Here is a 12382-nt window from a genome sequence, read left to right as displayed (position 1 = left end):
GGTAAAATTCTGCTCACCTACCCCACTTTTTGTTGCTTGATGTCTGTTCTGACCTATAGCCAGAGTTGCCTGTCTGGACTTGATGTTGTCGTTCAGTATGTGAAATGGCCTATTTGGGTCTGCGAGCTCTGGAGAGAAGAAATGCGCTAATGCTTAGACTCCTTTTCATTCTTTTCCCAAACTTCTCTAAACCAGAATTAAGTAAAGAATGATCTCAATTAATTTTGTCCTCTCTTATCGGATAAATGTTTGGAAATGAGACCAGGAAACCTAGTGGGTGATCGATGGTTTGCAGAAAAGTAAGAAGTTTTCCATAATTGAGGTGATGCCTTCTGGAGGAATTTCATATGCTCTAAGGTTTCCCTTCATTATTTGCTGAATGGGACACTGCTGTATTTCTTGCTGCAGTTCTATTAGAGTGCTAAAGGCACCAAGGATGGAGGCAAAGTGGGGAACTGATCCTTCAGAAATAAACTGGATGGTGTCTGGTGAAAGATATTTTATGGAGGTGGCATATATTTATAAAAGTGTACTAACTGCAGTAAAGGAGGTATGTCTCGTTTAGCAGGCATGCTGAGGATGTCTGTATTTTCTCTGTTTTTCTTAGTGGATTTTCATTGCTTAGAAAAAAAAACAGTGGTGACAACAGGATCTCTTAGCACTTTCAAAGTGAAATCTAAACATTTTTGTAAGTAGTGTAAAACGAGTTAAAAGAGCTGTCTATTTAATCTTGATCAATTCATTTATCTCCACTTATAAAAATAAGTTCTTGGCTTTAAACCATTCTATAGGACATAAGTTTAAAAGATGTTATGAAGGTTGTATGTTAATCTAGAGCATTCATATAAACAACCTGCTATCAAAACCGCAAATTTTATTTTTAGCTTCATCACAGAGTTTTCTGCCCCACCTACAGTTTGTTTTTACTGTAAAACAGAGATGTTAAGAGCCACTAAGCTAGCAGAGACCTGCAGTAACACAGGCTACATAGCTTCCGCTTACTGTATTGACATACCCTTTGATTTCCTTTATGACCTAGCAGTTATCTAGAAAATGAGGCTAACAGCACCTCCCTCTCTTCTCCCCAGCAATGTTGTGATGATACATTTCTGAAAGACTGTGATGCACATACGTACTTCAGATGGTGATAATAGATTAATCTGTTGTGTTCAGCATGGAACTTGCATGCTCCTTGGTGATCTCCAGAAGATACTTCGTTATAAGGTTGTCCCAAAGAGATAGCAGCAGAGCAGGGGGTGAGAGAAGGGGGAAGCGGTGGGTGTGGAGACTCTTTTGGGGTGTGAAAAGGACCCTCATGCTCTAAGCCACGTACTGGACTCTGACAAAGCCCAGGGCTGCCCCTTCTTCTCGCTTGCAAGGAGCACTTGAAGGAGGCGGGCCCATGCATGCAGGGAGGCACCCACGGTTAGGTCAAGGATGGTAAATGTCTGACATGGCAGCCCTGGCAGGTCTGTGCAACAGAAGCAAGCTGTGGTCTTTGCCCTGTGTGATGTTCCCATTTTTGTGGATGGGATTACCAGATGCAAAAGCCTTCAGAGCTCAGGACTGCAACTGATAGGAAGCATATGATGAGCTGAACTGGCCTTTTCACTTTATATTCTCCTAGCTCTTTATAAATCAAGTAGAAGTCAGAATAATATGGTTTTAACATGTAACACATATCTACTAGTCAGTACGCTAAAAGTAATCAGGTAAGTACATTAGAGGTGGAAGCAAAATGGAAGAACTGGGAGCAGCAACTTGTATCTTGAGTCCATATTTAATGAGTACTGATTGGCTTGTCACAAAAAGTGGGAATGTGTTAATGAAATTGGCTGGTACAATGTGGGGACATTGTAAATACACAGGTAGATTAGAAATAATGTAGTAAGAGCTGAATGACCTCAAGGACTAGAATGATAAAGTACAGTGAACTTGAAATAGGAAAAAGTACAAAGTTGAGTGCTTTGCATTAATAGCAAGAATGTCTGTTGACATTTGGGAGTCACTCTCTGAAAATGAAAGAGGAAGGGAACAGACAGCTTTATTATCCATTGCTGGGAGACTGTGAGTCACTAATGTGTTTCAGCTGGATCCTAGGATATGTCAGGCCAAGTACTTTGGTTGAGATAGGGAAGAATTACTATTATGGGGCAAGGTGCTTGAGAGGCAACTTTGGGAATAGTATTTATACTACTGAACATCCACATTTAAGAAAGATAAATTCAGGTGAAACAGGTGCAGATGAAAGTCTTCTGGGATAGGCGGATGTTAACTTTTGGTAAGGGATCATACTAACATGCTCTATTTAATCAACTAAGCAGGGGACTAACAGGGAAGATGCAGCACTCCATATAGGAAGGGGGATGGGACCAGAGGCCAGCTATCATTTCTGAGGAGGACTTAGTGCTTTGGTTCATGAGCTGTCATTGCTCCCACATGGCTTCTGAGGTTATTGTAAGGACATGGATCTGACTTGTTACTGAGACAGTTGGACCACACTAATGGTAAGTGAATAGAATATGTCAGGAACAGGAAAAAAAAAAAAATCTGCTTTGCATAGAGAGCAAAGGTTTCCCCAAAACAAGCAGATGGGAAGTGTTCAGAAGTAAATTTGGGCTTAAAATTAGGAGTACAGTCATATACTGCTCTGTTACAGTTTACAAAAATTAACATATGGAAGTCACTTACAGAAAACTTAATTGAGCTTAGGAGAATTCAAAGAAAGATTTGACCTGTGTATAGAAGATGAGAACATATTCAATATTAATGGTGTTATCCTGTCAAATTTTAGAAGAGATCCAAATTTTTGTGTTTCAGTGGAGGAGTTAACTGTAACTGTGCTTTGGAGATTAAATAGAACTTTTTGCAGAGACGTTATTCCAAAGCTGCTTAGTTCTGGAGTTTCCACTACAGTGAGGCAGGATACTGCACATAATGAAACAGAGGTCCATTTTTAGATGGCAATCCCTATGTTACTATGCAAATTGTTATTTCATTTTGGTGGGCATAAATATTAATTCGGGGGCTTTGGTACATTACTAATGATTTCTATTTTAGTTTTTGTGTGTTTCTTTTCAATATCATCTGCAATGTAGCTTGGCTAAAATTTTCAAACTTGAAAGGAAACATAGCCTTGCAATTTTATGAGAATTTTGGAATAAATATCTTGCTTTCTGGCTGAATTGGTCACCAACTATTGCTGTAATCAATGAAGTGTTGCATCATTCTGATAATAAGTCAATTGTTCATGTGCCTAAATACAGATTTAACAGCCTAGCTTTGTATACTGAAGCTTGGAGATGCCATTTGCRTCTAAAGAGACCCATTTTATCCAATGATGTCAGTTGTTTAGAACCAATAATTCACTCCATATGATGCTATGAAAAGCATGACAAAAAAGAACAGCAACAAAGAGAACGTAGAGTTCGCTGTTGTATACATGATGCCATTGCACAGGATCATTAAATGCATCTCAGAGCTGCTTTTGGGAGGATTTTTGTGACTGTAACAGTTCTGCTGTGGTTTTGGGAGTTATGTTTCTACTGGGGCGCTACATACAAGGGTGTTAGGTATATCTACTTAGTGGTAATGAGTTTAAAACAAAAAAAGAAAAAAAAAGAAAAAAGGGAAGCGAAAGACACTGAAGCTACCTTCAGGCAAGCAAACCTTTATTCAGCGAACTTTCTAGTAGCTTTCCTCTGGAGCTTGTGTGGTAATTGTGGAACGCAGGGTCAGACAAGAGCCCAGTCATAGCCGAGTCCCCGGTGGCGTCGAGGCATTATGGCAGGCCATCCGGGCTAATCATTTCAAGCAGCCCACGAAAAAACCACTTTCTGCTTAAGTCTGCATCATACTGTTCCACCAATGGAAAAAATTGAACACGAGGAGGGTGTGTAGCCTGCAGACAAAAATACATCCAGCCGAGCGCAGGATCTGTTTTTAGTTCCTAACAGCTGAACATTTTAAAGTGTTAGACACAGTTTCCTGGCTTACCGAGAGCAGGGAGAGTCCGTGTTTGCGTGCGTGTGTGTTTCCCCGCAGCAGAGCTCGGGGAGAGCGTCGGGGAGAAGAGCCGAAGCAGGAGCTTTGGGGCAGGTAAGCGTGAGAGGGAAGGGGGGCTGCACAAGCTGGGGAGGTGCTGGGAGAGAGCAGTCTGCTGGCTACGGGCAAAACACAGGGAATTAAAAATAGAGGAAGAATTAAGAGACCTTTGAAGGTGGAGGGTGGAACTGGCTATTGTAGTGCCTGAACTTCGAACCACATTGCCTTCTTTACTACCACGTACTTCACACAAGACAAATGATTTTCCTCCAGAAAACAGTTCTTGCTGGTTTTCTGTCAAACTCGATTGTCTGAATTGCTAAATAAACCACTGCAAGTATCATTTTACAGCTGTGCTACGACAGGGCTGGATTTTTTGAGGCAAAGTATGAGAAAGAATGTTTCAGAGCATTAAGTTTCTGTAACAGTAAAATGACTCTCCTAATAAATATGATCAGTAATCACTCTCAGTCTTGTTTTGGATTCATTCTACCCATGTTTTAAGTAACTCGCAATAAAATAGAAAGTATGCCCAAGCAAAAGTTAAACGTTTGTGAAGTGCTAGAGGAAAACATTTCAGTAAAGACTACTGCTGTTACTGACCTGGGATGATCTGGGAAAACAGAACTGCTGCTTCTGGAAGAGGTAGGTCCTGGATGAGTTTTGATTTTTCTACATAGATTTCTAATACATAATTGTACAGAATTTGAGAAAATGCTACATTCAGTGGCATGGGGTGGGGAGGAGAAACAAATGCCCAAGAAATGCAGACATGTCTTTTTTTTTTTTTTTAAGAGGGGGTGAATAATTGCCTGTGCAATGAAACCAGTTTGCTAATTTGTTTATGCTTGTTGCTGATGTGGTCACTGAGTTAATTTTGTGTATTGGTGACTTCATACTTCATTCTGGAAATCATGCATTTCTTTCCCTTTAGAGTTGGCGATTTGGTAAAATTATACAACATACAGCAAATTACTAGGTAGAGATAAGGGATGGAAAAAATTTATTTCTAATCAGCTTTGAGGGGAAAGGGGATCCATATATCACAGAAGGGAGAACTCTCTCCAAGTAGGGCATTATATAGCTGCAGAGATACAGAGCAAGTATTTTAGTGAGATTCTTGGAAACACAGTCCTTTGTACTTTTTTATTCTTTTAGTGTGAGAGTAACATGCTGGTACTATAGTGGGTACAGTAAAGTAAGCCCTAAACTGTGTTTTTGCTGTAGGGCTCTTGGAATGCTAAAATCAGGATCTGCTTTTAATTGTCTGCGGGACTGAGTCTCAAGTTTAATTCTAGCAACTAACTCCCAGATGCTCTCTCCTTTTCAAGAAGTCCTTGGGCCAAAGGTGTGAAAGCATTTACTTTGTAATTGACACCCTCAGGTGTTTATGAATGTGTAAACTGAGAAGTAGGAAAAACCATGTCAAATACAGCATGTCTGCCCCCGGCCCTGCAAAGCAGGTTGTGTAACAGGAGGCAGGCTGGGAGCTCATCTGCGGGCCTGGCGCACTGTCGCGCAGGCTGAAGTACGCTGTCCTACCAGTTGCTATCGGCAGTTTTACTCTTGTGCCAAGGGTTAAGAGGTGGCTGGACAGACAGGCTTTCTGAGGGAGCAGTTACACCAAAAACGGTCTGCAGTGGCAACAAAATTGGTTAAAGTTCCTGTCTTAGGTTGCTTGTCCTTGTTGCCATTTGCATCCCCCTTTGGTGGGGGATGCGAAGCTGCACATAGGGCAGTGGTGTAAACTGGAACACACAAGGGATTCTAGTCAAAAAAACCCCCTCTCTCCCTGCCCTCAAAAACGGACTTTTTGGCACCTTTTTGGTGCATGTGAGAGCATATCCCTGTGGCTACCTAGCTGACTGTTGTCGTATTCAGCCACATGAGACTGCTGCAATTGAAGAGACAAGAGAAGATGGACAGATGTTCCCAGTTGGGATTTCGAGAATCCCTGCTTGATCTGAAAGCCCCAGCCTCACCTTCTGTTAAGGAGGACTGAGGCAGAGATTTCTTCAGTGATCTGCCTAAGCTCAAGCAGAAAGTCTGCAGAAAAGGTAGGCCTTGAGCTGGGTCTCTGCAGCGTTGCTCCATGGCACAAGGCAGCCTCTCGTCCGCGCGTGGGCTGCGGGGCTGGTGCTGGTGCTGGTGCTGGGGCACATCTGCGTGGTGCATCCCAGCTCCAGCCAGGTGCAGCACCACTCCCTTCCCGAGACCTTGAAATCCCTTGAAGACACTGTGTTAATGTGTACCAGAGCCTGTCAATATGCTTACAACCAGAGTAGGTGGAGACGAAAAAGACCTTTGAGATCACTGAGTTAATTTCCCCTTCAGGGCCAGGAAATAGACCCCGACATATCAACTCCTTAACTACTACAGCTACTGCATTAAGCCAAGATGTGAGCTGGCATTCCTGATTTTTTTTAACCAGCTTAATGGCTTTCATTTAAATGGATGTGCACTTTAGCCATTGTGTATAAATTCAATAACATTTACAAATGGTGAAATTTGTTCTTCCTGCCAAAGAAAAATAAGTCTCCAGAGATTTAGATTGTATCAGCACTAGTGTAATAGGATAAGGATCTTCAGGCTTGACTCAACCTTCCATATTGCTCTAACTTGAAAGCTATAAAGCATAATTTAATTAAACTGCCAATGCCTTGGATTCAAAAGAATGGTTGAGTAAAAGAAGAAATCAGGTCCCAGGTATGGGATATGTTATTCTGATGTACTATATCCATAATGTAGACCCGTTGGGATAAATGCTATTTTAATAGAAGGAACCAGAAAAGGAGATTATCCCCCTCTTGCTCAAAATGTGAAATTAGAAATCTATGTGCAATGTATTTAACAGCATAGAAAAAAATGTCTGCGTCATAATGACTACATATGTTTAATGAGAAAAACTATTTTTTTTTAATTTAATCTGTGAGCTACCAAACAGTTCCCAGTACAGTAGGATATAACTCTAAAGAGACTAGTGAGTGAATTAGAAATTCTGGCTTCTAATTGGATTTTTAAGGCAAAATAATTCAATTTTTTTTTAGACATACTTGTGGTGTTTTGGTTATTCATTCTTTGAATACAGTGGTATATAATGCAAAATATCCTTGCCAAGAATACCACGGTACAATTATTATGGTATATTTTTGTAATAGGAATGTGATTGGGACTGCAGGAATAAAAAATCTGCTTCTGATTTGTGGAAGCATGTGACCAAAGTGCATAGTTCTAAAAAATACAGTAAATTGTTTCCAGTAAGAAACTCCATATTTAATCCCGCTACAGTGTTGCGCTAACATCCCTCCCTCATTAATATCCGTCCATATGCAGCCATGTGAGAAAGTGAGGGCAGGTTCACATTTCAGCATTCTGTATTATTGTCATATTAAAAACCAAAGTGGATTAAGAAGTTAATTTAAACTGTAAACCTGTAATTCTGTATCCCTGTAAGAATTCACAGAGCACATTGATTCCTTGCAAAAGTCATGAAAAGAATAGTACCTGGGAGACAGCTATGTATAGTTTCTAAGATTTTAGAAGCCATTTAAAATGGGGGTGGTGTTTTAACTATTAGGCAGAAGAGAATGTAAAAGTAGTTTGAACTGAAAGAGGAAAAACAGGAATTGCTCAGCCAATTAAAAAAAGTTTTTCCTGATGTAGAAAAAAATGAAGTTGTTGGTCTATGTCAAAGCCTGAAGTATTTCTAGCTAGAATTGTGCACTAAAAGAAAATAACAAGTTGGTCGCTTCATGTAAAGGAGGGGGGTTTTCTGTTTCATTTTTATTTGCCGTGAAATACTTTCAGATTGTCCATTACCCCACCTCCACTAATCTCAATGACAATTTGCTGTGGTGCACCTATTCAGCGTGCACTCAGACCAGCCATGCTCATGAAGACACTGGTACTTCACGTGGCTGGAAATGACTGTGCACGGTGGCAGGTACTAGAAGATTGGGTCCAATGTCCATCTCAAAAGCTGCCACGCTATTGTAAATAATAGTCATTCAGTGCTGTACCAACCCTGCACAACTCCACAGAGATGAAAAAAATCTAAGAAGTTGTGTACACATGGATGTTGCTTAAGCTGTGACTAGCAACAAAATACTCAGCTTGTTTCTTTCCTGCATAATGTTTTATCCTTTCCTCAACAAAAGGCTTCTTTAAAAAGCTGAAACTGCGTCCTGATAGCTGTTGCAATGAACTGAAAGGGTGAAGGGTGTTACTTTCTGTTGTTTTCTCTTACTGTTGATCTTTTAAAAGCCTTTTTCTGTTAAGATAGGAGAGGTTTTTAATTTAAGCACTTATGCTATTCATAAACAGTTATTCTGTTTATGTTCCTGATAACCCTAAAATCTCTCATGACGTTCTGCACTTCTTAATGAGTCCTCGCTCAATGGTACTAATTTGATGGGATAATGTTACTCTCATCCAGGCCAATCCACATTGTTATTTTCTTTGTTGTTGCTTTTATCTTTTTTGCATTGATGGTTAGTACAGTTAGCCTCACCTTCCCTGACACCATCAGTAGATTTTCAGTGAAGCTTCAGCAGGTATTAAATGATTTATAGATCACTTGTATACACCCACCAGCGAAGGTTCRTTGTCAGCAGCCATCCAAAGGAAGAAAGGTATCAAAATACAGCAGAGTAGTAGCTTTGGTGCATGGATTCACATCTCATGTGGTGTCTTCTTGATTCAGGCTAGAACTTACCTTAGGTGAACTCTTACAACATCAGGGACGCTGAGATTGTCAGTCCCAGTCAACAGAAATCTGCTGAGGTACCATAGGACGATGCCCCACTGCAGTCTCTTGTCTTTCTGTGTTTGATTTATGGCCACTGACTGATACTGACTTTGGTTGTTGAGTATTCAGTCTACTTATGTTTTTGTGCTCACCTCCTGTGAGTTTGGAGTTTGCAGTTTAACTCTGTACAACTGAACAGAGAGAAGCGTCTTGAACTTTAGTTTTAGAAAGTCTCAGCTTAGTTGGTGTCACTGTACTGAAGGCAGATAGGGGTAGTAGCTAAATCAACAGTTTGGTGCATCTTCCCACTGTAGCGGATGAGTTCAAGACAGGAGCCTTGTCACCTTTGACTCAAACTTGCCACTAATTCATAATATAAAAAATTCTTGCTGTATCTCATAAGCAAACCTAATACCAGAACATTACTGTTATAGTTTAGTTTTGATTGTAATATAGTTTTCAGGTCAAGCTTCATAAACCTCTATTTTGAGAGGTTAAGATTGGCAAGGAAAGCATCCTTAAAGTTGCAGAACATTACTGCATGTGCTCTCACCTTAAGATTAAGAACAGCATTTTCCCCTCTAGCATTTTTAAAACAGTCTAACTACTGTGGTATTGTCTAACTACTGTGGTATTAATGAGGAAATATAGATGGCAGACTATTCTCTGGAATGGCTCCTGAGTGTGCATGTTTGTTTTTCTGAGCCAAAAAAGACTAGGAAAACTTTATGTGGAGGAGCATAAAGGTGGGGAAATACGTTTTTAGCTCTGGGGTTATGATTTGCGTTAATTATTGGGTGTGGTGGTGATGGTGGGGTTCCCGGATTAGTATGTTTGCATAGCTGTGTTTTTTAAATGTGTCAAGGGGAACCAGGGTGAAGATTAAAAACTTCTTTTTTAGGGAATGTGGGTATAATTGAAAGCAAATAAACTCTTAATAGTCATCTTCAGGCATAGCGAGCTGCTTTCTAAATATACTGATTATAATTGCAGAAAATATTCATAGAAACTGGTTTTGCTCACAAGAAGTATTCATCCCTCTACCTCTGCATGGTAACAGAGAAAAGCATGTTGTCTTCTGTGGTAATAGGTTGCTGTGAGAAATATAGGGGAAGCTGAAGTCCCCTGCACTGTAATTTCCAGTGCTTCCACAACTAAAATAGCGTAAACGGTATGAGTTTTCAGAATGAGAGTAGCCTGAGCTTTTCCTAAAGCTTCTCTGCACCCTGGTGTCATGCTGCCTTTGAGAACAAGCCGATTCACTCCACTCACCCCTGTTGTCATTATCAGGCAGCAAATTGCTCCACACAAGCGTGACGTGAGAGAGAGGCACTACTGCTGATTTTTCTGAGTGGCGGTCTTTGTGCAGTCTTGCAGATGTCGTTATTGGTTATTACAGTGTGTATGGATGTTTAGCCTACCATAGCTTTCTGAACGGCTGGGATGCTGAGAAAAATCCCTTGTGGCGATTTCTATGGAATTTATTGACTGTTGTGTTGTACTGCCAACTGATTCCTACACAGACTGAGACGCTATTTTGCAGATATTGTACCCTCAGATAAATTTATTCATTCACCCATTATGTGATCTGTGTACCAGATCGGACATGTACAATGGAAGTTGTAGCAGTAGCTTGAGCCTTGAAGAACTGAATGTCTATCTTCAGAGGTTCATGACAGCAGGTTGCTCACTACCCACTCTGTTAAAAGGATTACCTAACCATTGCACAATCACTATGGAGACCAGATGGTCTTTTTGCCTGTTTCTTTAGACAAATTGGGTTCAGTGTTCCCTTATGAATAGAAATAAGCCCCTCAAAGCCCCCTTGTTGAATGTAGTTTTTGCTCCCAGATGAAGAATTCCGAGTCATACTTGTGTGTGATCTGCACCTGCTAGGTTGAGGAAGGCAATTTTGCTGAAGGTTCGCATTTGTTCAGCAACTTTGAACTTTGAAGTTTGCATGTCATCTTTTATTTACCCATAGTTTTAGTTTTATCTTGAATCTAAAATCCCATTTGTTCAATTCATGTTGCATAGGATGTTATTAAAACTGCTTTACATAAATGGATGTTCTTAGCAGCACAGACAAATCAAACCTACAAGGCAAGGGAGTCCTGAATACCAACCTTCCTAATAGTTAGAAAGAAGAAACAAGTTAAGCAGATCTTTTTCTGAGGGTAAGCTGAAATTTCTGTGGTCTGTCTGTTCCTGTCAAATGTCTTGTGATAACAGCTATGAATTTGCGTTTATAGGTCTGTAACATCTCTAGCATGATCCGAAAGGATATACTTCTTCTAAGGCATTTATTTGCAGACCTTTTTCCCAGTTCCCTGTCAAGATTACTTTTAATGCTAGTTTGCAACCTTTAACTTTGTTTTTTCTGTAAGGTTAGCAAAATACCTAGCTAACCAGTGAACTTCTTTAAATATCTTCAAGGTTCTTAATGAAGTAAAGAGCCACAAAGTGAGTCAAAAAGAGCAAAACTGTGTGTGCAAGTGAAATAGTTATTCAATTGAAAATTGTGAACAGTATCCACTGAGTTTATGCAGAAAAAAATGTTTTTGGAGCTAGTGTATCTATTAAAATGGTTTCTAGTTAAAAATCTATATTCCAAAATTGAGCCTAAAGTGGTGTACTACTGCTGCTGAGTGTTTCAGTCACTAAGCTGCTGGTGTATTCTGTGAAATTCAGATTCTGTCCTTTTGTTCTGAGTTGCAGCCTTTGTGTGCTGAGTGAACGACTGATATATTCAGATGGTCGGGAAGAACTTGTGTCTTGTTACCTTCTGGTGTGTGCAGTGCTTGGTGCTGCCTTTTTGTTGTTTTGCTGGCAGACTAACTTAAAATCAGAACAAAAGTAAAGAGAGAAGTTGCTGGTTGGTTGGTGGAGTGAATTACCCAGAGGCCTTTCGCTGCAGGAGTCGTAGTCGGAATTCAGGCAGGACAAGGATAAACAGATACTGAAAAAGTTTGCTCTGATCAGCTTGGCCCAAACTGTAATGGATCATTGCATAATACAGTGATCTATTATTGATGTTCCTGAAGCAAAACAGAGGCTGCTCAGTTTGTCCTAATTTGTCAATAAGAAGGGAAAAGGACAGAATTAGAAAATAAAACACTTCCCCAAACAGGGGCTTGGTTGTATTAACTCAATGCAAGTTGTTAAAGTGCGTTTATAAAAATACATGTCTAAAGTCTAAGAATCTTCTTAAATATTTCTCTTTTCTCCATTTGTGGATTTTGTTTGTTTTTCTTTTTGTATTGATTATGCTGATAGTTGAAGTTAAGCATATGCATTTTATTTGACAGAGAGCCCTTTTGTGTCTTTTTTGGTGTTTTCTAGAAAGGCTGCATGCAACTCCATCACATTTTTGGAAGTGTAGTGGCTGGCCGCGAAGACAATGCAAAGCATGCTAACTAATAGCTGTGCCCACGTTTAACAGTGATCCTACAGGTATGCTCTTGTTTTATACTATGCCTTTCATCTGAAAGGGATAAGGGCTGAAGGAAAGGATGTTAAAATATATGTAAACTCTGAAGAGGTAAGATTCTTTCTTCACAATGACTTGATTTTACCAAAATTTTAATGAGG

The 12382-nt window shown here is 40.0% G+C and overlaps 1 protein-coding gene across 3 annotated transcripts in view; it reads left to right on the top strand.

Annotated features, from left to right (window-relative positions):
- Window positions 1-12382, top strand: part of TIAM2 (T cell lymphoma invasion and metastasis 2) — a 185442-nt gene that overhangs the window by 75277 nt on the left and 97783 nt on the right. For 2 of the 3 annotated variants that reach the window (XM_026079217.1, XM_026079215.1), the window contains exon 3: window positions 12134-12244. The gene's annotated coding sequence lies outside the window, so the exon portion shown is untranslated. Of the gene's footprint in view, window positions 1-4032; window positions 4099-12133; window positions 12245-12382 lie in introns of those variants that run through there. The other variant, XM_026079216.1, reaches the window with a different exon arrangement.

The sequence above is a fragment of the Apteryx rowi genome, unplaced genomic scaffold (genome assembly GCF_003343035.1).
Source record: "Apteryx rowi isolate R43461 unplaced genomic scaffold, aptRow1 scaffold_495, whole genome shotgun sequence".
NCBI classification, from domain to species: Eukaryota; Metazoa; Chordata; class Aves; order Apterygiformes; family Apterygidae; genus Apteryx; species Apteryx rowi.
This window is presented reverse-complemented; position numbering and strand designations above follow the sequence as displayed.